This window comes from Coturnix japonica, chromosome 15 (genome assembly GCF_054131305.1).
Source record: "Coturnix japonica strain WE chromosome 15, WE-NBRP24, whole genome shotgun sequence".
Taxonomy (NCBI): domain Eukaryota; kingdom Metazoa; phylum Chordata; class Aves; order Galliformes; family Phasianidae; genus Coturnix; species Coturnix japonica.
This window is the reverse complement of record NC_140677.1, coordinates 17054072-17078540: the sequence shown is the minus strand read 5'-3', so window position 1 is coordinate 17078540 and position 24469 is coordinate 17054072. Positions and strand designations below refer to the sequence as shown.

Below are 24469 nucleotides of genomic sequence, written 5' to 3'. Positions count from 1 at the left end.
CTCAGGGTTCTGTGCTCTAATTGCTCTTTATAGTGTTTTTCCCACAGCGAAAAACCCTTCTGTTTCTCGTTATGAGGAACACTGACCCTTGAAGGTAAAGCCTGATCAAGTACCTCAGCCATTTCACTGCAGTGCTCTGCAGTGTTGTGCAGTGCTGCATTAAGGTCCTGACAGAACAGTAAGAGCCTTTCCACAAAGCTGTGCCTTTCAGATGCTGCTCCTTTGTCTTGTACCTCCTCCAATCAAAGCCTGGGAAGCCAAGAATTTGAGGACTTATGCAAACAAGAAGGAAAATGTCAATTTACTTCATGTTCTACAAAAGTCCTTCAAACATAACATGCTATTCTGAAACAAACTGAACAAGCAACTAGGCATCATATCCTGCAAGCCTGTGCTCTATGGGTGATGCCTCCTGAGCAGCAGCAGCTGGGAACCTCCACTAATTCAGCTCCTGCAGACCCAGGTGTGGTTTCTTTGTCTTTGCTGTTCTTTCTACTTGCCCTGCAGCTGAACTTAATCTATTAATATATAACAGTAAGGAAAGATTTCCCCTAGAGACAGCAGTGAACTTAAAACAACAGGTAACTGGTTTTATTTTCATCTTACAGAGAAAGAAGGTGAAGTAGTACTTCTAAAATCAAGACCTGAATGTTTCTGAATGGCAACAGCACTTTGATATCTTTTGTTCCTCCCATCTCCACATCACTGGAATCAGAACTCAAGCAAGCTTGATCTGTAAGATGTTACTATTGACAGTATGTCTGATCAGCTTCAGGACCTACACACAGGGACACACAGACATGTTTACCTTCAAAAGAGCAACTGCAGTATCCTTCATTGTACACTTACATACATCATGCTGAAATATTTCAAACTTAATTGCACGTGGTCCAGAAAAGACACAGACAAAATGCAAACTGCAACTCTTGAACTCCAAATGTGACTGCAATCACAATTAATTAAATCGCTGCACATCAGGCCGTTTCATGCATGCTGGAATTATCACAGCTCCAGCTGCCAAAAGGCAGACCTTGTGCTGTTGTGCTCTTATCCTGCATCTCTCTCATGCACAGAAACCCTTCACTGAGCTTACGTAATCTGAAGAAAAGAGGAAGAAAAGTCATCGTGTTTATAGCAGATCGGGGGAGGAGGCCTACAAAGATTATCAGGTCTAACTGCGTGACAGCTTCAGGGCTGAGCACAAGTCAGTTCACGTTGAGGACACTGTCCTAACGCCTCCTGGACACTGCTGGAGAGAAATTTCTCCCCAAATCCAGTGTGAACCTGCTCTGGTGCAGCACTGTGCTGCTTGTGCAGCAATTCCTTCCACTTCACAAAAGCACCCCATTAGTTAAGTTCTGCTCAGCTGTCCACATCAAGGATCCACATCAGAAATCAGCACCCACACAAACACATGGTCTCACCTTCAGCTGTGGCAGTCCTGCATACAGAGTGCTTGTCTACATAGCAGTGGCCCTGCTCAGACTTTCTGGCTGCTCCCAGTCAGTCCAATGAAACTGACATTACAGACATTTGGTAACAAACAGCTCAGGTGTGGTTGGGGTGGCGCTGGTTGGTTTTTCTCCCTATGGCAGCCATGAGGTCTTCTCACCATTTGCTTTTGGGTCCCTCTACCCAGTGCAAAGAAACACAGTCCGCTACAGATGAGTCAAAAGAGAAGTCTTGGTCAAGTGCTCTAAATTGCTGGTAAAGAAGCCCTGCTTTCTAAAGAAGCCTATGAAATTACTCATCAAAAGGAACCTGAAACTGAATATATCCCTACATCCCACTTCCCAACATGAAAGGCATTTAAACATCGATACATGTACGTGACATCACTGTATTAAAAATAAAGGAGAGAGCGCTGAATGCTTTTTTTCAGAGCTGCCAGGGAACATCAACACAACTGTCAGCATCATCCCTCAGGGCACCTCCAACAGCACTGACAACTTTGTACTTTACAAGCAGACATGAAGTGAGAACTGGGAGTGCTGTTACAGTCCCAGTACAAAGCAATTGCTTTCTAATTGTGCACCAGCACGCTTTAAGCTTCACAACCAGATGAAACTTTGTTTTGTGTATGACTCTACGATGACTAAGACGAGCAATTCCCTCCTGGTCTTCTAGAAAACAGGCTGAAAACCTGTAATTTATCAATACTAAAAAAAATGCAAAACAAATTCACATCACAGAAAACAAGATGCAAAAATGCCCAAGCCTCTTACCTGTCAAGATGGCAGAACAAATGAAACCTTGCAAAGAGAGTATAGATTTTAGCCAGATTTCAGCTGTGACAATTCAAGAAAACATCTTCCATCTCTTTCTGCTTATCCTGAGGCTGTAATTTTTCTTGTCAGTGAAAACACCCCCCGGAGAGCACACCATGCTCAGGGCTCCCACATGCCACCTTTACCAGATTATCCTCAGGATGTCAACTCAGGGGGGACCCTCAGCTCAACTGCCTACAAGCAACTTTGTTAAGGGACAACTCTATGAGCACAAGCAGGAGTTTGGTCCACTTATTATTTGGCAAGATCAACGCAGTAGTGCTATTCCCACCAAACGCTCTCTCAGCATGACACAGTTGGGAAGGAGAAGAAGAACAAAAGAAGCTGCATGGCTCAACAACTATGTCGTGACACTGTAAAGCCAACCAGGACATGGAACTTTCCCTCTGTGCTTCAGCGTAACCATGACGTGCCTGGGGAGGGCAACTCCAGTCTGTCACTCCACCCTCCTCCTGTACAAACACACACAAGCTATAGTTTAATTATGGGTATTTACTTTCATTTTAAAGGTTTACTGGGAGTTATCTCACATGCTACCTTGTTTCAACGATACTGTGCTCAACTTTTGATACCAGCAGTTGCTGTACCAATAAAAATAAATCCAACTAAGCAATTATCACAACACAATTATGGTCTAACTAGTACTTGCCAGAGTAAAGGCAAATAGAAGGATGAAGGAGTACAGCCTAGAAGAACGTGAAAACCTACGAACAACATTGTTAAGTATCCATATAGCAGGGAAAAATACCCAAGCAGACAAGAACCGATACACGAGAATTAAATGTTAGAGGCACCAGCTGCCAAGAGTGAGCTGTCTGTTCACAGTGGTCAAACTACACTTCAAAATGACGCCAGCAGACAACGAAACCAGGAATCAGGTGCTCCCACGTCCTCACACCAGGCTGCAGTAGGGCACATTTCTTCTTTCTGCAAACAAAGCCTTGTTCCAGTCACACCGTGGGACTGATTCATGTTATTGTTTGCACAGTCTGACAGTGGTTAAAGCACATTTAATAGAACAAATAATACTAATACCCTCGTGGTTCGCACATTTTACCAATAGAAGAAATTCTAGTTAATAACTTATGTCTGCATTAATCTGAAAATGAAAGGTCCTGGAGGTGGTGGGCTCCAGTTCTTATCCCTGTGCCTCACCTGCCCTGCTCAATTGCTGAAAAAGAGGGGAGAGGATTTATTTCCCTTCCTACTCCCAAGCTGTTGAGTTGGGGGGGGGAAACATGATACAAGCAGAGAGGAGATGTGTTCGCATCTCTCCCCTAGTGGCCTTACCTTGCTGCCACTGTAACTGAGCATCCAACAGTATGACCAGCTGAACCCACCTCCTTTCCTAACCCTCCAGAATTCTCAATTAACTCAAACTCAAGAAAATATCTGTAAATGACAAAGTGACAAAATCAAAAGGAAGTGTCTGCACTGTCAGCAAGAAAACTACATCGATACATACGCTTCCTTGTTCTACCACCATACTCACTTTGCAAAGAAAACCTATCATAAGGGAAAGCAGAACCTCCTTAGGTTGTTCAGAATGAACACTGACAGCCAGAGTGTTGGACCTGGGTGTTAAGGGTATTTGTGCAAAGTCATTCTTAACATAAATGCTTCTGAAAGAACAGGTTTATGTGACAGCCTCACATGTTCAAGACACAGTTATCAGCCTGCTATCTGCAGCACAAGGAGGCAGGAGGAATACTGATAAAAGTCTTCAGAGATTCCCTGGTTCCTTTCATTTGCAGCCCAATTTTTGGGGAAATGTAGGTCACATTTGCAAGTTTGCTATAAAAGCGTGTGAAATAGGTTTTTTTTTTTAAGAGGGAAAAAGCACCCAAGATTGTCATGTAGTTAAAGTCTACCTCAAGCACACAGGCCTTAAAAAACAAACATAAGCAAAGCTCTCTAGGTGGGAATCTCAGAGTGCCAGGAAGGTGTTTTCTTGCCTCATTTGTTAGTGAGTCAAATACAAAAGTTTGTTCAGATAAGTAAAGCTGCAGAGCAGTTGGGACATAACGCATATCTCAGATTTAATCTCAATTTTTAAGACTAACATCTGATAACCAAAACCACTCTGCTGTAAGTTGCATACACAAATATGTAGAAATCTGCATGCTTTCCTCTTTCAGAGTGCCACAGGACATGGGTTGCCTGGCTTATACATCTCATCCTCCAGGAAAAACAAAAGAAATCCATTCTTTTATTTCATCTATAGCAGGCACAGAATATTATGCAATTACAAGTTCTCAAAACATCATAAATTTAAACAAAGAGATTCTAGCACCTCCTACATGTAGCAGCCTAACCACAGCGTCTCACTCCACCCAGCTGCAGCTCTGCACGGGCACAGCAGCAAACCACGAGGAGGTAGGAAAGCCCAATTCAGCTGCACATCACAGTAACTGGTGCTGTCTATCAGAGAGGTGAAATCCTTCCTCAGTACAAAAGCTAAAACGATCTGTAGAAACTGATTCATATTGCTACCAAAAGAATCTCTAAAGCTTCAGGACTTTAGAAAAAGAAGGTGAGCTCCTGTCTCAATAGGGCATCAGTCCAAAAGCGGACAGCAATCAGATGAGTTTTTCACGGCCCCACCACAAACAGAACAGATGAAACAAGGGAAGGAGAGACAAGTGAAGTCCTCTGATAAGCACTGCTCTATGAAAAAGAAGTTGGCGATGACTGCTGTGATTGTTTTCTGTTCTGCATGTCATAGAAATGGAAATAATGCTTTGGCACAAATAGCCATCTCTGAATCAATCAGCTGTCCACCACCAGAATCACAGCAGGTGCCGCAGATATGGCAGCTCAGCCTACAAGAGGTGATGGCATCCTTTTTGAGAATAGTTTTGTACTAATCTGACTGTGAAGCCCCGCGGGAGCTGGTCTTACCCTCCACTATTGGTGCGACTGAGGCTTTGCTGAGGAAATTTTAATTTCTCACTTTCCTTTTTACTATACGCTCTGGGTGTCTGGATGAGGAGCTACGAGATGTGGTTGTGGCAGCAACGGCGATGGGAGGGCGGTTGGACTGGATGATCTTGTAGGTCCTTTCCAACCTTGTGATTCTATGATTCTATGAGAAGCAAAATCACAGAAGATAAGCAGGCAGCAGGAGGGTCTCTCAGTGCCGTGAAACATCCCAAGTTTCTAAAGCCATCTTTCTCTAGCAGATGAGAATATTCTCCATTTCCTACAGGCCAAACTTAGTTAGGACTGAATAAAGAAGTTGAACCCACTGAGAGACCAGGCAAAGGCAGAAGAGGCAAAACTCTTCAGGCCTTACACAGTGTTCACAGTCCAGAACAGGAAGGCCTGTCTGTTTCAGAAAGACTTTGGCTAAATGACACTCTAAATGGATACACATAATAGTCATTAAGAACCTCACATTAAATGAAATCCAGTGAACCCTGGCAAAACAGAAAATGGAAGCATTAAACGAGGAGAATCACCCTGCCACAATTAGCTTCTGCTTCTTCCCTCTCATTCAAAGTAGTTTCAGGTTTGCTGTTGTAAACTCAGCATTCACGAGCTGCTTCTGCACATCAAGTTCCTCAAATTTCAGAAGCAAGGTGTGCAATTTAAAGTTTGCTTCCATTGCAGCTCATTCAGTGCTGTTCTGTTCCAACGCACACAAACCTTATTTGTATTTTTGGGCAAAAACCAAAATTGGAATAAAAACCCAACCACTAAAATCGGCCTAAGAAATGTACAAAGTAACACGGAGTTCAACTGCAAGAGGGAAAAGTGTCCAGGGACTGTTCTGCTGCCTTGTTCCACCCAGACACATCACCATCCGCCGGGACTCAGCTGGTGCTATTTTCCTCTTAAAGTAAGTTACTTTAAGCCCCGAATATATCCAAATAAAGAAGTACCTCAAGGAGGCTGATTTCTAAACCCACTGCAGCATCCAGATTTGATGTCAGAAAACTGAGGAACTCCCCCATCACCTGGTGAGTATGAAGTGAAACCTGCAGGGAAGAAGCTGGACGCCACGCGGGTGGGATGTGGCTGTGCAGAGATGGCTGCAGCCTCGCGATGGTCGGTCACAGCCCCAGCAGCACCCGGCACCTGGCAGAACAACGCCTGGCAGCACTGATACAGGTGGGAGCTCCATCAGTGCTTTCCATTGGATGAGAATGACACCACTTCAGATGAATTATGTTAAGAGTAATTACACTTGACTCGGTACTAAGATTACCAGGATGAGATAGAAAATGACAGAAGGCTGCTTTGTGCAGACGTTCAGGCTGGAGATCAGGACGAGGTTCTGCAGCAGAGGGCGGTGTGTGTGGGACAGGCTGCGGCCACGGCAGCTGATGGAGCTGAGGAACCATCCGTACAGCACGGACATACGGCCTCGTTTGTGGAGGGTCTCGAGTGGAGCCAGGAGTTGGAATCCACGATCCTGGCGGGTCCCTTCCAGCCCAGTGCGCTGTGACTCCGTGTCCTCTCCTACTTACACCCCCCCACGTGTGAGCGCTGGACACCCGGGGCTCACACACAGCGCTGCCGCCTCGGGTACAGCGAGGGAGCCCACCCAGCTCCGGCCTCGCACCGTAACGACACCCACGGCTCTAAAGGCACCAAAGCGTTATTGCAAACGAGAGCCTGGAAGAGGAAGTGCGGCACAGCGGTGAGGAAACTCGAAGGCCACTCCCCGCAGGGCAGGGGCGAGCAGCAGCAGCCGGGTCCAGCTCCTCGGCTCCGCACGTGCCTCACACCCGGGACAAGGAAGGATAAGCCGTTTGTTTCCTCGCCCCAGGCGTGACCCGGGTTTAGCAGCTCCGCTCCGGGCCGAGGCAGCGGCTGCCGACGGGCGGGACCGGAGCGGGCAGAGCGGGCGGTCATTGCTGCGGAGCGGGGCGCGTCCCGCCGGCCCTGGGCTCTCCCGGCAGCTCGGGGCGGAGCGCGGCTGGGCTGCAGGTGAGCGCCCGGCTACAGCTGCGCCCCGTGGGCGGAGCGCGGGGCGGGGAGCGCCGGGCCGGGCCGGGGCGTTGGGCGCTGCTGTGAGCTGTGTGCTGTGAGCGCTGTGCTGTGCGCTCAGTTTCTGTCTCGCTCTCGGCCGGGATCGCTCTCGGAACTCGGCTGTGTCCCCTGCGGAGCGGTGAGTGCCGGCACCTGGACCCCGAGCGGCGGCACCCAACGACCGGCGCTCCCCGCCCCGCCCGGCGCGGGGTGAATGAGGAAGCGAGACGGGATCCGGCTTCCGTGGGGCTCCCGAAGGGGAGAGGGGCTGCGGCCGGGCCCGCCGCGAGGGGAGGGCGGTACGGGGGGACGGGGGGGCACGGCGGCGGGGCGGCTCCTCGGAGCGCATCCGTGTTGGGGCTGCGCTGCGGGGCGAGCTCGGGCCCGCGTGATTCGGCCGGTTCGAGGAGCCGCGCTCCGGCGGGGCCGGGATGGGCCGGGATGGGGCCGGGTCCGAGCGGGGCGGGTCCGGCAGCGGCCGGTCCGGGGGCTGCGTCCCGTGCGAGGAGATGCGGCGGCAGCGAGCACCGTGTGCCCTCTGCCCTCGGTACGGACGCGGGGGTGGCTCGTTCCCGGATCGCCGAGACGGTAAAGCACTTCGTACTCCTTTTCTTCTTTTCTTTTTCTCGTCCCAGCCATGCGTGCCGATGCTCGGTTTCTGTCTGTGGGTGTGAGGCAGGTAGTGCCCCGTCCTCCCCTCGCTCTGTTTCCAGCTGGCTGCCGGCAGACAATAGCAGTGGGGTTGCAGCAGTGCCCGCTCGTGCTGTGTGCATGCCGGCCGTGCTGTGTGCATGCCGGCCGTGCTGTGTGCATGCCGGCCGTGCTGTGTGCATGCCGGCCGTGCTGTGTGCATGCCGGCCGTGCAGCTCTCACTAACCATCCTCAGCTCATCGCTGGGGAATTCCCCGCTCATTAGGGTGTGAAACACCGCACTAAGGGATGCTGGCTCTGCTGACCCGGCTGTGCTGCATCACCGCGGGGTGCTGGTACAGACGCACCGTGTGCCCCCGCCTCTGGGCAGCTGCAGGAGCCAAACGGGCACAGACTGCGGGTGTGGGCGAGCAGTGCTTGCACCTTGCCTGGCCTTAAGGGTGAGCTTAAAGTCAGGACGGCAACTCCTGTACATCTCTGCAAATAGCATGTGTCAGAATTCTGGGTGCTCTCGCGCGTCCAGCTGCTGTCAGATCCCATGTGGACCTTGGCCTCATCTCACATGCTCTGTTAACAATGCAGTAAGCCAGGAAGCAGCCTGCCCTGCTGTCCTACCCTTCTGTCTGATAACGCCGTGCTGCTTTGTATCGATCACACAGGGAGTGAAACCTACCACAACCAATACAGCTTTCTGAACGAGACACTTTGAGCAATAATCATAAGAGCCCGTACGCAGCATTTCCTATTTCTTTTAGTTGTTGAAAAGGAATTCATGTTTAGTCATTGTTCTGCTGGTTTGCAGTGACCCCAAGGCACTGCTATGGGAATTTTGAGAAAATAATGAAACGTAAGAGGCTGCAACGTGTGGATGAGGGTGTGTTGGTGGGTTTCATAACTACAATCTGTTTTTCAAATGCAGCTGGGTGCTTTAGGTTAAGGAACGCTTACATGCTGTCAGTGTCCATTTTGATCCATCTTCTGCCAGTACATGTAAAACGTTCTGCTCTTTTTTAGCCATCTCTTTGTAAAAGTGAATAGAAACTTCTAAAGGAGTTTGCTTATCAGGACAACATGTAGCTTTTGAATACAGGCCTTTAAGAAGTGAGGCACATGACCAAGTATTTCAGTGGGCATTGTTTGTGTGTTTGTATGTAATGCTAAACTTCAGAGAGCTCAGAGGTGCGATGAACAGATACAGTCTAACGATACTTGGAATTTGTCATCCCACATCTCATAATTCAGACATAGGTTCGAAGGAATTGCTGCCACTCAGTGGCTGACACAGAAGCGTAAGAACCTGCACTGTGTCGTGGCTGTGATGTATGTGCAGGTAGTGAGTATGTGGTAAGGTAGTTCTGTGTCCCCAAATATCTGTCATCAGGAAGATGCTCGGGTTGCTCCAAACAGTTCTCAAACTGTTTTCCATCTGTGTTTAGTAATTGTGACCCTCCTGTGTGGATGTGCCTGATGAGGGGTGGGTTACGATGTTCTTGTTGGATGGAGCCATGGGACAGTGCTGCAGAACAGACGGAGCCTCCTGATCACACAGCTGGTTGGGAAGGTACTGCGTAAGGAAGGAAGTGTATTTAAACTGTAGCTTCTGAAGTTTTGTAGCTACTTTGGTTAAAGAGAAACCTTTAGAGGAGTCTTTCAAAGAAAACTCGATTATTTGATAGGACACAGTTCAAGGAAACATTGGTAAAACCTGGAAAGATGACACCTCTTGAAATAACTGCTTTCCTAGAAGTGTACAGACTTTCAGGTCTCAGAGGCTTCTTCTAACGTCTAAAGCTGCAGTCATCACAACTGAAGCTCATTTCAAACTGGGTCCTTTGGGGTCTAGTAGTTACAATTCTCCATCCATCCTGGTTTCTGTTGGAAGGCCTCCGGTGTCGTCCTGTTGCTTTGCTCCTCCACCCCATGTCACACTGCTCAGCTTTGCTGCACCACCCACCTTACACACCTCCTGCCAAGCAGAGCCCCCACACCAGCCCTCACTCCACAGCACCTCTGCCACCTGGGCTGGGACTTCAGCACGTCTGGGTGCACCGCAGTGAGCTTCTGTCCAGCAAACTGCTGTAGCATCTACAGCAAAGTGGTGCTATACGGTGTAAGTACTTCCCAGGTGTTGGCCAGCACTGAGGTATGTTGCCACTATTGGGTTCACTGACCCAGGTATTTAAGTTCCCTGAGGCTAAGTCAGGTGTGTCTCTCGGTGCTGCGGTTGAAATGCATCATGTAGTCTGCCACTCTTCATTAAATATATAGAGTATGTATTTAACCTACCGTAAAACGGATGGAGGGAAGAAGGAATAGGCTGGAGACTGAAATGGCTATTGCATGTGAGTCAGAGCTGAATGACAAACATGACAGGGGATTTACCAGCAGGGTCGGAGGGCTGACTGGCTTCATCAGGAACCTAATTCCTCATTTAATCAGCCACTATGAGAAAGGCCATGGGATTTTTTATTCTAGAGTTGTTCTTGTTTCCATCCTGGTTGTCAGGTTCTAGTCAAAAGGTGTCTAATAAAAATCAGATCCATTTGTGTTCCAGCTGTTGTTGTAACCACTTTCTCTGCTCCACAACCAAACTTCTCAGCTTTCTCTGAATCTTTCTTCACTTGTGTGGTATCAGTGTGGAATTAAAGGAATGAGCAAGGAAAGGGGGAAAACTGCCTGTTCCCAGTCAGAGCCTTTTGGGCAGCACAGGAAAATTCATCTCCCCACATTGACTTGATTCTGCTTTGCAAAGGTGCGGTGAGAAAATGAACTGTGAGGGCTCTGTGGCCCTGGTAGCAGTAATACTGAAGTGACTTGTGTTAGGTTCTCATTTGAAAGGCAGTTATTTTTAACTGCCTTTAAGAGTTTTTGTGCTTTGTTGCCGAGGCATTACCTCTCCGAGGCAAAGCTGCTCCATGACCTTTGTATGGTATTTGTTGAATAATCTTGTAGAAGTCTGCTCTGTAGGAGGCAGCCTGCAGCCACTAACCCCATGGGGCCTCCTGCATTGTACCCACTGCTCCAGCGTTCTGCTGCTGTTCTCAGAGTCACCGGGAAGGGTTAAGAAATGAGGGATGTGGCACAGGAGTCCCAGGGACATCACGAATCTGCCCTTGGAGAGACTGGAGTAGCGTGAACGTCTGTTCTGATCTGGACCAGACTCTGCTACTAAAAGTACCTCTGGTACGGACAGTGGAAATACTGTGTGTACAGCTGCATCTTTCCGATTTGTTTGTAGTTGCCTTTTTCTTTAATGAAAAGGAATGTAAATGGAGCAGTGTGTCAGCCTTTCAGTGACAGAAAGGTGCCCTGCCATCCATGCAGTAAGTTGCGTTTTGAAGCTGTTAAATTAGCAGTTGCTGTTTTCTAAATGCTGATGGATTGGGCTGTTTCTGACTGCGAGAAGGAAATGGTGTGAGGCAGATGTGTATCAGCAGCTGCAAAACAAAGAGGCAGACCATAAAATCAATTCTCTAAAGATATTCTAACAACAACAAAAAAAAGCACATGAAACTGTTGAGTGTTTCTTGTGGTATCGTCTCAGGTTTTCCTGCTCATTTCTTTTACTGTTGAGTGTAATGTTCTATCAGGAACCCTCCTAAAGGAGGCAGATGTGCACTTGCTGTTTTCTGATGAGCAATCCTTCAGATCCGCCTAAACAATAAAAAGCATCACCCCTTTTTATTCCCCAGAATTCTAAGTTGCTGCTCACTTGGGAGAAGAAAATGGGTACGTAACGTGCATTCTTATCCTGCCATCACTCGTGCTTTTCATTAGAGGTGTGAGTGAAACCTGGTCTTGTTTGGTTGAGATATCTCTGCATGAATGGCTCTGATTTGCATTGTGTTGAGTCTTCTGCAGTCTCACCTGTGATTTGTGTTGATAAGCGTGGTTAAAACCCAGCTACTTGCTGTAAATACCACGTATCCTGAAATGTCTGCAGTGACTGTGAGCCTCAGCCCCAGCTCTGTTCCCCATCCCTGAGCTGTGAAGTTCTAGCGCTGCTCAGCCCAGAGCTCCCTCAGCTCAGCTTTGTGGGATGGCAACCCTGTAACGATGAGGTGACAGAGGAATTGCTGTGGCTGTTAGTACTGAAATGTCAAGCTACCTTTGGAACATTCATATTATTTATTTATTCCCCCCCTTCATCACTTCCTATTTACTAGAAGTCTACTGAAATCCTTATCTGTGCATTTGGCTCTTCCTCAGATTCTCTGATTTCAGTTCAGGCTTTGCCGTGGTTTCTCTATCTAAGGAAGTCATGAAGTCCAAGTGTTTGGTGGGTACTACTTTGTACTAATTTCCTTCATATTGTCATAGAATCATAGAATTACTCAGGTTGGAAAAGACCGTAAAGACCATCAAGTCCAACCTCAGCCTAACCATAGTACCCTAACTCTAACCACCCTCTGCTAATCATATCTCTGAGCACCACATCCAAACGGCTCTTAAACACATCCAGGGATGGTGATTCAACCACCTCCCTGGGGATCCTATTCCAGTGTTCAACTATCCTTTCTGTAGAGAAGTGGTTCCTAACATCCAACCTAAACAGTGTTCAGCTTGGCTGTTGCAGAGTGCCTTTTCCTGGGAAATTCCCCAGTAAGTCCACAGGCAGTGCAGCCAAGTTGTTGTGAACGTGTTGGTGGCTGCTGTGAGCTGTGCTTTGCTGAGCTGAGGCTGAATTTGATTCTTCTTTCAGCAAAGGAGGAATCCTGTAACTGTCCCTTAGAAGGGAAGTTTCTTCCCCAAGCCTGTATAAAAGATTTGGTAAGAATTTAGGAAGTGTGATCCAGCCAGCAGCTTGCAGGGGCCATCATATCCTCGTTATGTTGTATTGTGCTGGAAAATGAGTATAAACAGGCACAGCACAGTAACTCTGGACAATTGTTGTGTTTATGATACGGCACCGACTGCACTGTAGATCTTATCTCAAGATCTGTGTGGTGCATTTTGTAATGTCTCTGGGTGACTTCACGTTTTGCTGGTGTGACAAAATAACCACAGGAAGCAGCATCTGGTACCTTTGTTGATGTTGCTGGTGTCTGTTGGGCTGCAGAACTCGGTACTTTTCTCGCTAAGGAATGCGTTGCTTGTGAGAATATATTACTGAAAGCTCTTGTGGAGGGAATATTTAGTCCTGCTTACTTTGAAAACTGCTTAACGCACATCCCTATAAGCGAGCATGGATGGTCATCCTGCATCAAGTAGGTGCTGCTCGGACTTCTGGTTTTGGTCATTGACTGTTTCTGCTCTGGATTAAATCCATAAATAATCCTGCAATAGGATCTGAAACGTTCAGTCCTACAAGTGTCTCTGCATGTAGCAGTAGATTTATAACAATGCTTTCAATACTGGTAGATTAATTTTGTTTTAATGGGCTGCTGCTTCTGCTCACTGAGTGATAACGATGGTTGTTGCTCACATCCAGGGTGCTGGTCCATCAATGCTGTGTCCTTGCTGAGCTGTGAATTGCTCAACAGCTGCTCTCTCGAGCATGTGTCAGCCAGCGCCCATGGCCTCCAATGAACTCAGAATTTCTTACTAATGACTTGGGAATGCTGCAGTGGCCATCAGCATTCGTGGGCAAATATCCACAGCGGATCTATCTGTCCGGAAATTGTAAGAACTCTCTCATATTACATTCACTTGTATTTCTCACTATTAATGGGAGGAATCTTACTGGATAATTCTCTCCCAGTAGATTTTTTTTTCTGCAGGTCGTTTTGCAGAAATTTGGGTTTAGACCAAAGAATTAGCAGATCCTCCTGTTAATCCCCATGGACTCGCATTAGGCCCTTAGTCTGTTTGTTATGTTTTCTTTTCCTGCAGTTTCCTCAGGCCCTTACAGTGAGGGAATCTGGAATCCTTGTGTAGCTCTCAGCTCATCTGTTAGCCAGACTGGCTTCACTGGATGATTGCTTGAGAAAAGTGTGGTAGAATCTCAGGGAATCTGATTGTCCCCCCTTCTTTGGGCTTTGAATGGAGGTTGGTTTCTTCTCCAGGAAGTCAGGACGTTTCTGTGTCATGCAGGGTGGTTTGCCCGCTGCTCTCAGCCCTGGTTGCTGATTAGTGCAGCTGTGCCATCACAGCTCCCATGCAGGTTCACCACAATGCATGGCTGCAGGAAAGTCTGTTTTACGCTGAGACTGACTTACAGTGTCACCCCCAAAGTGCAGCATGCAGTTACGCTGCTGGCCTTGCTTCTGACACACATGCTTCTGCATGTAGATGTTATGCTATTGCTATTCCTGTTTGGCGCTTCAGCTAGACTAAACATATACACCAAAAATTAGAAGGGGCTTCACTTAAAGTGGATGATAATGCTCTGTGGCAGCCAGGAGTTCATGCTGTTTTTTTCCAATGAGCTTTCTCAGATTGCATTGCCACTTAAATGGTAAAGCTACTGGACCTGGACCACCAACTTGCTTCCCTACAGGCACCCCTTGAGCCCGCTGAAACTGCCCGTCACAGGGGAAATCGGGGCTGATGCTGCCACTGGGAAGCAGCAGTGCCACAGCCATCTACTCATGGAAGTTGGTGGATCACTGTTGTAAGGCAAGGCAGCAGTGTGGGTGTAGTGATGGAGCTGGGTGTAGTGATGGAGCTGGGCGTAGTGCTGGAGCTGGCTGCAGCAGGAGCAGCACCACACAGAGATGAGAGCTGCTGGGCTGCGTGATGCCACCCGTCCTTGTTGGACCACGTTTGTTAGAGTGATGCTACCAGCCCCAGTTCCCCTCACTTCAACCTTGTAAACTCCCCACTCCTTTCTGAAACCTTGGTGACAGAACCAAAACACCTTCCTCCTGGGGCAGGGAGGAGAAGTGCTGCTCCTGCTTGCTGCTGTTTTCTGCTTTAGTTTAATTTGCAGGTTCTCCCATTCCTAGCAATGCTGCTAAGATTTACAAGGCAACTCCAGAACTTTGGTGTGGGCAATAGTATCTATCAGACTGGTTTTCTGACCTATTTTAGGCTACTGCAGATTGGAATTAATGTTGCTTTCCTTTTCCAGTGGGTGGCAGTTGAAGCAAAGAGAAATGTTTATTTGCTTGGAATTTCATATAGATATGTATTGAAAGAATGCAGAGTGAGGCCAGAACAGGCCAACCCGTTATGGCTGTCTGGTCTCTGCTTATGTCACATTCTTTCCTTTTTTATTGCATCTCCTAGCTGGGGAAAAGGGCAAATCAAAGGAGCTCTTGTGACCTGAATCTGTTTCTAGTTTAAGTTTCTTCCATGTTTATTGTTCTGTTGCTTGTTTCCTTCTCTTACTGCTTAGTAACTGTGATCCCAATCTTTGTGTCTTTAGAGCTTTGCTGTGTGTAAACCTAATTTCCAAGCTGAAAGCCAATAACTTTTTGCAGCAGTATGTTCGTTTTCTCAGATCTGCATTTTCAGTTTGAATGCAAAGTCATTGCCATTTGTCACTGAACTCATGCCAGAAGAAAATAGTCTCCATTATCACATTACAGTAAGTGTTCTTAGTGTTTCAAGAGCAGTTGGCAACGTAACAGTCCCAGCAGTGTTGACTTTGTATGTTTATTCTTCTGTCCAGACCCTCTGAGGGTCAGGCATATGTATTCAAGTATATATTATTAAAATGATGCACTAGATTCAAAGTACTGCTTAACTGGAGCACACAGTAGTGCACTGTGCATTTAGTGAATATACAGTTACAGATGAAATGCAAGTAAAATGTATGTTTATGGAAATAATCCATATTCTAATGTGTAAAGTACTGCATTTCTGAATATGGTGGAGATTAGGTTAAATGTAGGTTTTTAAGGTGTGAGCAGTATGGAAGTCAGTGCTGGGAACTGAAGTCAGGTTGAGAATTCTTCTTGGATGATGGAGCATCATTTCCCCGCACTGTGGTTGGTTTTGCCAGCACTCCCCAGTGCTGCAGGTTTTGTTTAAATACTTAATGCTGCATCTAAAGAAGTCTCTTATTTCCATGATTAATATTTCTCATAGGAATGAACTAGTATTTTATATTCTACAACATGTGGTTATAGATTGTGTGGTTACCAATTAATCTCCATCTTCTCCCTGAAGAAAATAAGGCCTTCTGTAGGAATTTAAAGTACTTAGGGCAGAATATATCTAGTTAAATTGGATAACGTTATTATCAGTATGCTTCAGCAGCTTTGCCAAATCCAACCGGAGTCAGCTTATCACAGCCGAGCCTTGTCCAAGCTCACGTGGCTTCTACTTCATCACATTGTACACTGATGCAGTCAAATAAAGCTTCTGTAAACACGGTCATTATAAACACTTAGAGAGATTATCCACTTAAGTGGATACAAATTCTGCTGCTCTTAGAGCAAAGTTCAGCTTGATTGTTAGGTTTAACTTGTAAAATTATTTCCAACTCTTACATGGAAAAATATCCATTAAAAATACTTTGTCCCTTTGTGGCACATGAAATAAATGAGAAATTATGATGATGATGAGCTGAGCTTCAACTGTTTGGTACCAAAACACTGATCTCTCTTGTCAGCAGGACTCTCTGTAGTGCCCTGAGGTAGGTAGTGTTTGTCACGGGGAGGATTTCTGCATTATTTCTAATGGAGATGAGAAATTCCCAATTTATGTTATGGTTTAGTATGGAAGTTGATTTCCTTGTTGCTTCTGGTGCTGCTTTTCTGTAAGTTGAGCCTTTGTACGACATGCAGGGGCAGCAGCTGAGCTTCTTCAGCATTTCAGTGTTCCCATGCTGCATGCAATTAACACTCATGTAACTTGTGTTCAGCTTGGATGGTTGGAGATGGGATGTCTGAATAATTTCCTTTAGTTGTCTTTCCTCGCAGACTTGAACAAAAGAGCCGTTCTTTCCTTTTATTTTCCTTTGCAAATGTATGGTGCCATATTACATTCACAAATAACCTACTGTGAAAATGTCCTTTCTTATTCTTGAGTGATAATACCTGCAGGTAATCAGTTCTGTTCCTAGCAAGCAATATACCAAGAGGAAGGCACGTTGCTTTTGGCCCTTTAATGTGGATCACATAATCCAGAAGCTGGTTGACTTTGTTCATTTGGAAAATGCATTTCTAAGGTGGCTGCTGGATCTCTGATGTGTTGAAGGTGTCCCAGGTTGTGCCCTGTCCTTTTGGCCCGTGGTATGGGCAGGCTCTGTTTGCAGGTACTGCCAAATGCCTGAAACAACAACTACAAACCCTTAAGCTTTGACTTTGAAAGAGTTTTTTATGATGTTTGAACGTGTGTTCCAAGCGTGCAGTTCAACATGTTGCATTCTTCACAGGTCAGCAGGGAGGAGTGGGGCAGTAGCAGTGCTGCAGCTGCCGTGTTCCTTGGAGGGTGCTGCAGCAGTGGAAGGGGCTTGCAGTGGCGCTGCTGAGAGGTGTCAGGACGGCAGATGAAGCTCATCCTGTTGGTTGCACGCAGTGCTAATGGTGCTGGAAGTCAAGCAGCCAGAAAAGCAAAGTGCTATTTTATTTCCTGGCCCAAGCAAAAGCCAGAAGTCTCTGTACTTCACTCTGCCAGTTCTTCCTTTATAGATGTGCACACTAAGGTCTCAATACGGTCATAATTTAGCTGGCTTAATAGCAGTGTCATGACATAAGCAAACTCTTATGTTTATTCTCCACACTGTAAGCTTGTGTTTCAAGAAACTGAATGATAATTATAATCCTTTTCAACTCTGGCCATTCTATAATAGGAATGAAGATTACCTGGCTTTAGCCAAACAGCCCATTTCATTTACCTATTAATGATGGCAATCAGTTTTTCCTTCTGTTACAATTGTTCAGACCAGTGATGTTGCACTTGTTAAGGGAGACATGGCAAGCAAGAATTAAAATAAGAATTACTTTGCTATTGAAGTCTGAAAAGGGCAAAACATAATTATGGCAGAGCTTTGAGCATGAGAGAGATTAATTGGAGACCTCAGATTTTGTTGTTTTACTGGGCTGATTTTTTGCATGACGTTCTGGTAGCTTCAATTCTAATAGATCATATTTCACAGAATTCTTGCAAACTCTTCTTCCATCTCTCGTGCTGTATTCCCATGCTCCATTCTTTTATCCCAGGCCTTTGATTCCTGTGCTTTGGTGAGGAGTTGGCTGCAGTTCAATATTTTTGTTTTTCAAAGACATTTTCTACACAGGGTTGCAGTGAAACCCATAGATCAGGAAACTCCCACAAGCTTTATTTGTCTGTCACTCGCTGCCCTTTGATTTTGGTGATACACAGAACCGTAATTTCTTTGATAAATAGTACAGAAGTGGCCATTCAGCCAAAATCTGACTTTTTAGAAGCTTTTCTATGTTACTTTATCTTTGTTATTTTTTTCCTTCCGGACACTCATGGCAGCTCAGTTGTGTTCCTAGGAAACTGAACTTTCCACTGAACCCATCATCAAAACCGATAACTGAGCACAGTGGACGTGCTGGCAGGATGCAGTGGGCTGCAATGTAATGAATTCCTGAGATCAGCTGAGTAATCCTTCTGTATCCTTATTATTTTACATGGAATCTGTTGGTTTGACAGGTGTCCTAATTTTGGGCAAAATCCAAATTCACAGTCTCAAAAATTTGCAGGACTTTCCTATCTCAGTTCTATCTCTGCAGTGTACAATCTGATATCTCCTTTTGTTGAATTGGCCACAGCTGGCTCCTGGTGGTTTGGGGTTAGTGGAATAATTCAAGAGAACTAATATGATATTAACATTGAGTGTAAGGGTGCACAGTAAAGTAATGAATTCCCGTAAAACCCCAGCTTTGAAAATGTCGTAGGGTATAGAAGGCTGGGTTCTTTCACAGTGGTTGTTTTGTCCTCTTTTGATTTTCCTGTGCTTGAAAGGATCTTTGTTCCACCCTCTGGCTCCTCTCGCTGTTGATTTGCAGGGCAGGGGTTTTCCTGTTCAAGGAAGCATTGGCTGGACTCAGCCTCCTCCTTCTTATGAAGCTCAGCAGAGCAGTGTCGTCTTGGAACACAGAACAAATTGGGTTTTATTCAGCTGGTATACTTTGGACCTTTGGTGTGTTCTCATTTATCTCTCGCTCACAGAACACTCTAACCTGGCAGCCATTTAATCTCTTTCAGATTACCAAGTGTTTGTTATGGCTCCAGAATTTGATGACTGAAGCTATAACACCATCTTTGAACTGTGTTGTTTTTGTTTTAGGGTATTTCTCTCCCCTTCCTCCCCCACTAGTGTTACCTCTTATGGAACCAAAAAGATCTCTGTTGAATTACTGCAAGCATCAACGTGCTTTCCTTCATTTTGCAAAGTTATATCTGTTGCTCACTCCAAACTATTTTCTGAGAAGGTATAATAGTTTTGCATTCTTTCTTGGGGCTGACTTCTTGTCTGTGACCAAGGGAAAGATTCCCCTTACAAAGCATAGAGGTTCCTCTTTTGTCTGCCCTCCTTTGTCTTCTGTCGTTCATATTGAAGTTGTCTGCATTCAGGAGACCTGGTGCAATAAGGCTTCAGTATTTGCAAGAAGTTTGTACCGTGTTGGCAAGAGCCGCGTGTGCCATTTCAAATAATTGTTCTTGACTTCAATGCAGACACTCAAGAGATGGAGGAACATGTGGCTCAAGTTGGTTACTGTGCCATTTACAGTGTGGAAAGCTCGTCTCCTTTGGCCATGCCTGGTTTATCTGGAAAAATGTACAGGCGACGAGGCTGGATTGATTCTTGTTGGTTCTGCTCCGTTGTCAGCTGTTATTTCCTGGCAGGCACAACTGATGCCTCTGCTCCCCTAATGGGCTCCATCCCTGTGCCTTACATTTGCCATAGCCTGTGCTTAAAAGTTGGAGGCTGTCTAAATGAAACCTTGTGTGTCTTAGAAGATACCACCAAAGGAAAATAAAGAAGAAGAAGTAAGCAGTGGGTCTGCAGGATTTGTGTTTTGTACTTAATATTTCAATCATATCGATCAGGCTAAACTTTTGTAGTTAAGCTGTGTTAGAAAGAGGCAGGAAGAATAATACTACTGTACTGAGCTCCCTGAGAAGGACGCATCTGGTGGCCTTTTGGGTTAGTACATTGTGCATTTACTGCCTCATGTATTCAAGGAAAAATCCAAACCTGATGATGTGACTTTCTGCCTTGCCCAAGTGTAGTTAGCTATGGCCTATATCCAAGCGTTTCAGAACGGAGAAGCAGGCCCTCGCCAAGGATGAAAGGCAAGTATGATGGGTGAGCACTCTTGGCAGACAGATTGTTTCATTTATTATGCAGCTATTTGAGGCTTCCAGATTTCCATATACAAGGGAGGAGAACTGCCTAGCAAGGTCACCGGGAACAAGGAACACAATGTGGAAGACATATTGTCCTTCTGTTCTTTGACAGAACAGATCCCTTCATTCCACAACACGCTGGCAGGACCCACTGGGCTGAGGCTGTGCCAGCTCCAGACAGTGTGTATGTATCAGTTTGTCCCATCACTCACCAGAAAAATGAGTTTATGAAATGTTGGCGAGTGCCCAAATGAGGATTAATATACAAACAGCATCTGAGCCAACTTCTGGATATGTGAATGGTGCAGGCTTAGTTATATAGTAGCTTCCTTAGTGTATGAAGACTGGGTGTAACCAGATAGGTTTTGTTCTTTTCCTTTAATTCTGAGTTTGTCTTACTTTTGAGATTTCTTAGTATAAACTGCGTGTTGAAGGTAGTACAACAGGGAGGACAGGAGAGTTACTGCCTCTGCAGAAACCTGAGTCACTCAGTGTTATTGAGACATGGAATTAGCTTGATATTAAAGAAGGAAAACTAGAAGATTCTCATTAAATTCAGATGCTAGTCTCCTATTTTTGTTTCCAGTTACGACTCCAAAGTGCATCATTTTTAGTCCTGTCCTAAGAAAGAGATGAAATGTTCTGTGTGAAACTTTAAAAACTCTTCTGTCCCTTTGAGGCAGAAAACCAGTCTTTGGAACTGTAACGTGGTGATTAATGCAGGCATAGTGTGAGTGGCTGAAAACGAGTCTAGTAATCAGAGATGGGCCGCATCTTGGTTGAGGTTTGGTAGCAGTCATCCTGTAATGCATGTCAGAGGCTATCGGTGAATCATTTGTGTGACAGAAGTCTTAATTCATAATTGTATACATAATTGTATACATAAGATCACAGAACACGAGAACTACCTATTAAATACTTCTGTATTGTAATTTCACTGTCTCAACACTGGAAAATGTGTCTTCAGAGGAACGTGAGGTTTTTTCAGGTAGAACTTTGTTCCTGTAGATGTTCAGCTGCGTGTATTCAGGTTAAGAATTGATCTGGTGCCACACCAACATTTTTCTGATACTCAAATGGCTGTCAGCTTCCAGAAAGTGGCTCAGTGTTCTCTCAGAAGTCATGGTCTTTCTTCAGCTTCCTGGCAAAAGAGGAACTATTGCTTGGAAATGAGCCAGTAGTGATCCATGCAATGAAATACCATGGAGTGAGCAGTCATCGGCACCAAGGGGGAGATTTCAAGAGCCCTGCAGCATCTGCTCAGCTGCTTTTTCATTGTGTTCCTTCTGAGACAAAAAGCCCCTCGCTGCCTTCACTGCAAGGTGTTTTTTTAAAGTTATTAATAATAAACACCAAACTTGAAGTGGAGCATTTATAGGGGCAGAAAGATCAGCTGAAAAAGCTGCTGCCACAGTTCACTTGTCTGTGCATCAGCAACAGACAACAAAAGACAGTGACTGTATTTCTGCCTCCGAAATCCCTCCAGAAAATCTTCGTCATTGCTCCATTTTAAGCATTTTTTTTCCTCCAGAAATGTTTTTACCCAGCACTGTGAGGCATGAGACGTGGGGTCTGGAAACTCTGAACTTCCTCTTGCCCTCAGCGCATGGGGCACTTCTCTGTGGGAGTGCAGGAACCTTGGAATTCAAGCTTTCATTTTGCAAATCTAGCCCTTATGGGCTGCGCATTGAAGGAGTCCGACGTAAAGCCAAGAACCATCTGGAGTGATTTTAATTAGCTTCAGGCTCCACATCTGTAGAATTCTGCAGTATAAACGATCTGGTCTGAGATAGATAAATATCTACATATATCTTTTCTTAAACTTGCTTTCCCCTGATTAGAAATGCTTCTAGAAGCCACGGGTGAAGGTTTTGCAGCTTGAGAAGGGCAGCAAGGCTGGGCAGGGAAGAATGCCATGAATAGCCTTCTGCATCAGGAATGTAAGTGGTAAGTGACTCCTTCCTTTGAACAAAGATGAAAAGGAAAACAAAGGCAAAACTTCTTTCTGTGTAGGCACTGGGATGTAGGTAGGGCTGGCAGGTTGCAGGCACTTGGTGCAGCAGGTTGCTGCCCGTGACAGCAGTGTGCTGTGCTGCTCCCAGACACATGATTTGGTGCCTTCTGTGCTTGTTTCAGGGCTCAGTGTTGTTAGCCCATCGGGTGCCAGGAGGGGCTTACCAGTGGCATAACAGCTTAAACTCCTGGGGCTCTCCTGTCTGCAGCCTAGGGCCAGTCTTGTCCTTCCTCTTAGTGCAGTAGGAACAGCCTTTCTCTCCAGTTCATCAGCTTAAAGACAATACAGTTTGGTTTTGCTTAAATTACTGCAGGGCAGGAGTCTTCAGAGCTGATGCATCCAGCACATCCCTTCCTGGTGTGTGTTCTGGTGTAGCCTCCTCCAAAGGAAGCCTGTGCTTCTTTAGGAGCTCGAGTGGAGCAGCTAATGGTGGTCCCTGGAATGCATCCTGCCAGGGATGCTGCCACCTCCCAGCAGCATGAGAAATGAAGTTGGCAATATCTTAAGGTCAGAACACTTATACTGAGCTATTCATTCCTTTAAGTAATGGAGCGTGTGACTGCCAAGTTGTAGCACAATTATGTTTTTTTCTACACTACTCAATGGCTTCCATCCTAGAGCTGGGAGTTAGCTGTTTAAAAGAAATTTTACAGCATATCATTCCGCTCGTGGTGGTTTTGTTCTTCGATCCTCAGGTTTTCTTAGTTGACTCCATTTCTGCTCCCCTTGCTTACTCAAGCTGGAATATTGCCATTTACAGGCTTTAAAGAATGTGTTCTTTACATCCAGAAGTGATGGCTGCTGTCTGAGGTAGCTGTGTTACCCTTTGAAATGTGTTTGAGTCATTTGTTAAGCATCTGCATCTCTCCTTTACGCTGTGCTGGCTGTTACTGACTCCTGTCTGCACACCGTGTGGTCCTAAACATTGATTTCAGCTACTGGATACCACCAAGAAAACAGCTCTGTGCTTATGAGCTCTTGTTTTGAGTGTGTTCTTTATTTCTGTTGGCTGATCTTAGTCATATCTTGCATTACATGTACTGCTGGCCTTCAGCGTGGTGTCTGGGCATCTCTTTCCTGCTAGATGCTGGGCTGTTACTGTGGGGTGTTTGTAAACTCGCAGGCAGTGTCTGCTCATGTTTGGTGTGTTCCAGTGGAGCTACCCAATATTTTGACAACTTGGTAATGCTTCAGAGTTTCCACTGGCTGTTGTGCTGTCAGTCAGGTGCCTTGTGGCATATTCTGCAGACATGGCTGTGACTGACGATTTTATCTTGAAAATACAGGCTCTTGTATGTGACTGTAGTGTATGGGATTGGTACAGCTGGAGTAATTCTGATTCGTAGCCTGTTGGTGCTAACAGATCCTTCTGTTCATAATATTCTAGTCTGCACCTAATGTCTTCATAATTAAGCACTTTAGCAAGTGTGTTTTATTAGGACTAAGGAACAAAGAACTTAAAGGGTTTCTCACAGTCCTGGTGCATCAAGGTTAAACACAAGGGAAAAGGCAGCTACTGGGATCTTGGCTGCCCTTATGGCACAAGCCCCTCACTCTGTGCTAACAGAAGTTGCTGATTTCTGCTTTGTAATCTAATCTCTCCCTGTTCTTGTTTATTTTAGAATGTGAAAATGAAGTTTCAGTCATTGTTTATGGTGAGTCCAGCAAATGTTGAAACTGAAAGAGTGCTGCTGTGATTTTTTTTCTTGAGATGCCTGCTGAAACTAAGGCAAGCTGAGTGCTTGTACCAGAATGAAGGGTGGACACCATTGGCTGTAGTGCTCCTCAAAGGAAGGAATTTAGATTAAGTGTTGTGACACTTGTATCAAAATAATTCTTCACTTGTGTGTAAGGAAATAATAGAAGGATGAGCATGTTTGGAGCCCAGTCTTGCCATCCGTTATGCTCGGGATACCTTCTAGGCATGTGGACAGATTGGTTGGTTTCAGAGCCACCCATTAAAGTGCTCTGGGCTTCAGAGGATGTTATTGCTTAGGAAACATTTTGAGTGTCAGTAATCACCAGGTATGTTGTTATGTCAGGTAAATTTAATGGCATAAATATGGTTTAATTTTGGGGCAGTTAAGAAAACCCCAGCCACTAACACTCTGAATGGAAAACTGCATCTTGGGTGTTTCATGAGCCTACAAATTATATTAGCAGGATGACTTGGTAATGAAACTTGCCACCATGCAGGCAAATACACTTTTCAGCGTAGCCCTGTTGCGGGTCAGAGTAAATATTTATTTTCTGACTATTCCCACAGCATCGCAGTGGGGCTGTGAGTTCCAGCTGCAGATGGAGCTCTATGCAGCTCTTTCCCACA

At 45.7% G+C, this 24469-nt stretch overlaps 1 protein-coding gene across 9 annotated transcripts in view; it reads left to right on the top strand.

Annotated features, from left to right (window-relative positions):
• Positions 1 to 6802: 6802 nt before the first annotated feature.
• PRKCD (protein kinase C delta) overlaps positions 6803 to 24469 on the top strand; it is a 42417-nt gene continuing 24750 nt past the window's right edge. For 2 of the 9 annotated variants that reach the window (XM_085517131.1, XM_085517125.1), the window contains exon 1: positions 6803 to 6933. The gene's annotated coding sequence lies outside the window, so the exon portion shown is untranslated. Of the gene's footprint in view, positions 6934 to 7085; positions 7224 to 7283; positions 7405 to 7715; positions 7854 to 21954; positions 22077 to 24469 lie in introns of those variants that run through there. The other 7 variants (XM_085517129.1, XM_015874543.3, XM_015874545.3 and 4 more) reach the window with 4 other exon arrangements.